This window comes from Musca vetustissima, unplaced genomic scaffold, assembly GCF_032173495.1.
Source record: "Musca vetustissima isolate MV318-11 ecotype Yass unplaced genomic scaffold, APGP_CSIRO_Mvet_v1 utg16102, whole genome shotgun sequence".
Taxonomy (NCBI): Eukaryota; Metazoa; Arthropoda; class Insecta; order Diptera; family Muscidae; genus Musca; species Musca vetustissima.
Genome location: NW_026880729.1, coordinates 4,044 through 10,430, shown reverse-complemented (window position 1 = coordinate 10,430; position 6,387 = coordinate 4,044).

Below are 6,387 nucleotides of genomic sequence, written 5' to 3'. Positions count from 1 at the left end.
GGTTAATACAATTTGGCCTCTTGACTTGACGTGTAAGTGTACGATGGCACTGAGAACCTGTAGCCGTGGATGTTTTCCACAATGTTTTGTTTTCTATTTCCCTATCCTTGTGTTCGGCGTGTTGTTGTTTATGCTCCTTCGCCAGCAATTCAGCTGAGGGAAAATTTCCTGTTTCCGTTTTTGATTTCCTTTGATATAAATGTTGTTGTGGTTGTTGTTCTTGTTTGCTGGTAATGTTTATGCTATTCTTTAAGTCCGATTTGTTCGCATTTATGGCGTTCGTGTTTACTTTGAAGTTCTTCGCAATGTCGTTCTTCGTTATGTTGCCGTCGTCGTAGTAGCTGTCGTTACTCCTGCTGCTGCTTCTGTATATTTGGAGGCTTAGCCCAGCCATATTGTTAGGTAGCATTGCATTGTTGTTGTTCTTATTATTCATAAGGATATTGTTGAGAAATACAATTTTATAAGCACTGCAATTGAGTTAAAAAGAAAAAGAAGAAAGTTTTGATAATTAGATTAGAAGTTTGTTAGGTTATTTGAAAATGATTGTAAATTATTTGATTATTATTTTGAAAATGTCAAATATTTAATTTTCTAAGTCTTGATTTAGATTAGGCGAGTTTACTTGCGGCAAGTCTTTGTTTGTAGGAGAGAGGGGCAAGGGGTATAGAAATGAAAAAAAATTGCTCGTACCGACAATTTTCTGGCAATTCGTTTTGTGTTTTTCGTATTTGTTGAAATTTTATATATATTTAAATGTGAAAAAACAACAAATAAAAAAATATTTTGGAAACCGAATTGCCTTGTATAGACGCATGGAGCAAGTTCAAAAGATAACGATAAAAATTGCCGCAAGTAAACTCGCCTAATATAAATCAAGACTAAGAAAACCTGTAAGGAAAGTAGTAAAGTCAGATGGGGCCGACTATATGATACCCTTCACAACTTTGGGTAAATACAAGATAACTAATTTAAAACAACCTATACACATACAAAATGAAAGATCAATGAAAAATTTCATGTCCGATTTTCACGAAATTTAACACACGTCATTCTAGACTTAATTCAGTACTCTATGCCAAAATGCGTGCAAATTGAATGATTTTCAGGGACTTTGGTGCCCCAGATATAAATCGGAGGAAAATATATGGGCTACATCTAAATTTGAACCGATTTTCTCCAATTTCATTAGGATTCATCCTTTAGCCAAATAAGTGACTTGTGCCAAATTTCATCCAAATCGGTCTATAAATGCGACCTGTGTTTTGTGTACAATTTAACATCAACAGGCGGACGAACGGACATGCATAAATCGAAAGTGATTCTATGCATATTCTCAAAAGGAACCATGGGTCTATCTCTATTCTTTTTGCCTGTTACAAACATATGTACAAAGACCTGTACCGCAGTGTGGTGAAGGGTATACAAATTGTAAAATTGTTTTAAACCAGAAATGAACGGATATACATCAATCGGAACCTACATCATTCATACCATCATAACATAAATACATTATATTTGGCAGCTATAGCAATGTGTAAAAAACACCAACCAACAAGTTTCGGCATTTAGTGCGCCCTAAATACAATATGGATTACATCGTGTAGGAATTACCGAAAATTTGGAATTATCATTATATGAGGGAATATGTCAAATTAAGGACCGCAATAGTTTAATATCAAACCTATCATTTTCGTATTATATCACAATACTTTCCGTCACGCTAACTATTAAAAATACCAAAAAACGAGATGTATCATATTTATAGGGGCTAGGCCTAAATGCGGGTCGCTATATAATTCTCGTCAGGTTCGAGTTTTTTTTATTACGATATCCTTCTGTAGAATGATTACAACAGTAGAATACATTGTTGTGTACACTGACAGATACTTGCAATAAAAATATGGGGAACATACCAAAAAGTGGACCTATACCGATAATTAAAAAAAAAAAAACAATTTATACTAATTTATTTAATGTACACCAAATATAAATTTCAGCAATTTTAAATGGGGATTTTACCTAAAATCTGAAAATCCTAAAACGCGGACTGATACTGATAACGCATGGTCGAGTATAAAATCCTCAAACTACTGCAATTTAGATTGCAAATTTCCAAACGAAACATTTTTGGATCACAGTACCTTCCTTAACGATAAATATTAAAAATACAGAAAATCGGTAGGTATTATTATATGGGGGCTAGGTCTAAATATGATATCCTCCGCAGTAGAATGATTACAACAGAGTCTTAGAACCAAACACAATTTAAGGGAGAATTGTAAAAAATGTAATTGTTTTTGATTTATTTGAAGTTTACGGTTTGATTTTGCCTCTTAAAGTCGTGTAAGTGACTGCGGCAGTGCCCATATGTATATGCGCTTTTGTTCATGTTCATTCATCTTTCGAAGTTATATTTCTAACAACATACAACTCTTCTAATACCACAAACAATATTTTTCATGACTAAACCAGCTTAGGTTTTCTCTGTCTAATCGAGGTTAAGTAATATTTATGGGGCTCCAGGAAGTGATTATGTTTATCTCACCAAACCACCTTTTATTAAGGTTTCAAAAGTATACCCCTTAATATATGTACTGGGAAACCCGTTACGTTGTCAACACACTTTTTTAATTTATAATATGAATTAATTTTAATATTTTGCAAACACACATGCATATACATACATATATATTTTTACAAGGATTCTAGGAAGTTATACTCTGGGTAATGCGTTTGTAATAACATTTCGTTGTAGTTGTTTGGCTTTAATGACTATTTATAATTTACATTACAATTTACATAGAACATTAAATACTCCGAACAGCTAACCAACGAACCAACCGACCGACCTACGAAGCAACACAAATACGCACATACTACCGACCCCGCCCCATCTTTTTACATATTTTCCCAAGCAGTCGAGCATGTAAATTCCTATTGTATGTAGGAAAATTGTAGAAAAGACTACGGTTAGTGGCTCTGAAGATACTTACCAACTGGCATACACTCGTACCCCATTAATAGTAAGAGTATATGTAGTCTTCCTTTCTAAATGTCTAAAATATACATACATACACACTTTAGGTATGTGGGAGCATGTTTGTTGTAAGAGAAAATCACACAAGCATTTTACATACAATTGCACTTAAATTTTCATTTGCATTTACAATTTTTTTATATTATTATGAAAACATGTTTTGATGTTACTCCGCATCCTCTAACCCAAACCCCAACCTCATTTTTTATTTTCCAGTGAATGGGGCTAGTCTACGGTGAATTGCGCCATTTTCTTGTGTACACTTGTGAACGTGTTTGATGGATGGTTGAAAGTGTATTGATGTAGTATGAATGAAATAAGTTCAGGTGAAACGAATATTAAAAACTCTACACAAAGGAATTCGAGAAAATAAAAATTTAAAAATCCACGCCTCCTTGGTCCTTGAGAAAATAAAAATTTAAAAATCCACGCCTCCTTGGTCCTTGAGAAAATAAAAATTTAAAAATCCACGCCTCCTTGGTCCTTGAGAAAATAAAAATTTAAAAATCCACGCCTCCTTGGTCCTTGAGAAAATAAAAATTTAAAAATCCACGCCTCTTTGGTCCTTGAGAAAATAAAAATTTAAAAATCCACGCCTCTATGGTCCTTGAGAAAATATAAATTTAAAAATCCACGCCTCCTTGGTCCTTGAGAAAATATAAATTTAAAAATCCACGCCTTGTGTTGGTTCTTGAGAAAATATAAATTTAATAATCCACGCCTTGTGTTGGTTCTTGAGAAAATATAAATCAGTGAGCGGAGCAGTATAGTCGGACGGGGCCGACCATGCGATACCCTACACAACTACCACGAACTCTAACTTTCTGAGGATGTTTATTCCGAGTCTGAGTAATATTTCGTGATATTTGCCCCCTCTTGTCCGATTAGAGGTTAACAACACCTCTTCCTTACTTTTTTCGAATATTCAGTACAATCCTTCTATTTACTTGTCCAGATTACCTTCACGGTAGGTTGTGTTGAGATTTTCGGATCGAAAACACACAAAAAATTATGTTTTCGGTCCATTTCATCCCAAAATTTTAATCTGATCATCACCGAAAATTGTAGGCGTTGTTCTTGACCATAACTGGAACTTCATGAAAAATTTCAAAGCCATCAGCGCGATATTTCTCCCTCTAATGTGGTAATGGGTTACTAAATAATATCTGAATACGTAAGCACCTGTAAATATTTGACTGTAACTCACACATCTGAGTAGATGCGTCACTATATTTGGTATCAATTTAAAGGAAAACCACTCCTCTTGGATATGCTATCAACTCCTGGGGTCTACATCCTCCAGGAGTAAATATATATGCCATAGAATACAAATTTTGTCATTTTTCACACAAAAGTCAGGGTCCATTTGACCCGCTAAATATTGACCGATCTTTATCAAAACATGCATGCTTATTCTCTGGCCCGATCCCCTTCTCCATGCAAAAATTCGCGGTGTTTGGGCCATAATTGCGGCCTCTGGAGCGACCAGAAAACCCGACAAAAATAATGTTTTTGGTCCATTTCATCCCCTAAATATTAACCGATCTTTTCCAAAAACAATAGGGGTCTTTATTGGCCAGAACCCATCCTACATGCAAAATTTCGTGAAGTTTGGTCCATAACTGTGGCCTGTATCGTGTTTACAAATTATAATGGACAGACGGACGGACGGACGGACGGACACACATGTCTAGATCGACTCAGCTAGTCGAGATATGACGATCGGTATACTTAAAGTTGGGTCTAGGACTAATATTTCGCGGCGTTACAAACATTTGGGGCTGCACAAAGCTATAATACCCTGACAACATAGTTGTGTAGGGTATAATTAAAAACTCCACGTCTCCTTGGTCCTTGAGAAAATATAAATTAAAAAATCCACGACTCCTTGGTCCTTGAGAAAATATAAATTTAAAAATCCACGCCTCCTTGGTCCTTGAGAAAATATAAATTTAGAAATCCACGCCTCCTTGGTCCTTGAGAAAATATAAATTTAGAAATCCACGCCTCCTTGGTCCTTGAGAAAATATAAATTTAGAAATCCACGCCTCCTTGGTCCTTGAGAAAATATAAATTTAAAAATCCACGCCTCCTTGGCCACTGAGAAAATATAAATTTAAAAATCCACGCCTTTTTGGTCCTTGAGAAAATATAAATTAAAAAATCCACGCCTCCTTGGTCCTTGAGAAAATATAAAATTAAAAATCCACGCCTCCTTGGTCCTTGAGAAAATATAAATTTAAAAATCCACGCCTCCTTGGTCCTTGAGAAAATATTGTTTTAAAAATCCACACCTGCTTGGTCCTTGAGAAAATATAAATTTAAAAATCCACGCCTCCTTGGTCCTTGAGAAAATTTAAATTTAAAAATCCACGCCTTTTTGGTCCTTGAGAAAATATAAATTAAAAAATCCACGCCTCCTTGGTCCTTGAGAAAATATTGTTTTAAAAATCCACGCCTCCTTGGTCCTTGAGAAAATATAAATTTAAAAATCCACGCCTCCTTGGTCCTTGAGAAAATTTAAATTTAAAAATCCACGCCTCCTTGGTCCTTGAGAAAATATTGTTTTAAAAATCCACACCTGCTTGGTCCTTGAGAAAATATAAATTTAAAAATCCACGCCTCTTTGGTCCTTGAGAAAATATAAATTTAAAAATCCACGCCTCTTTGGTCCTTGAGAAAATATAAATGTAAAAATCCACGCCTCCTTGGTCCTTGAGAAAATATAAATTTAAAAATCCACGCCTTCTTGACCCTTAAGAAAATATAAATTTAAAAATCCACGCGTCCTTGGCCCTTGAGAAAATATAAATTTTAAAATTCACGCCTTGTGTTTGTCCTTGAAAAAATATAAATTTAATAATCCACGCCTCCTTGGTCCTTGAGAAAATATAAATTTGAAAATCCACGCCTCCTTGGTCCTTGCGAAAATATAAATTTGAAAATCCACGCCTCCTTGGTCCTTGCGAAAATATAAATTTGAAAATCCACGCCTCCTTGGTCCTTGCGAAAATATAAATTTGAAAATCCACGCCTCCTTGGTCCTTGCGAAAATATAAATTTGAAAATCCACGCCTCCTTGGTCCTTGCGAAAATATAAATTTAAAAATCCACGCCCCCTTGGTCCTTGAGAAAATATAAATATAAAAATCCAGGCCTCCTTGGTCCTTGAGAAAATATAAATTTCAAAATCCAGGCCTCCTTGGTCCTTGAGAAAATATAAATTTCAAAATCCACGCCTCCTTGGTCCTTGAGAAAATATAAATTTAAAAATCCACGCCTTCTTGGTCCTTGAGAAAACAAAAATTTAAAAATCCACGCCTCCTTCGTCCTTGAGAAAACAAAAA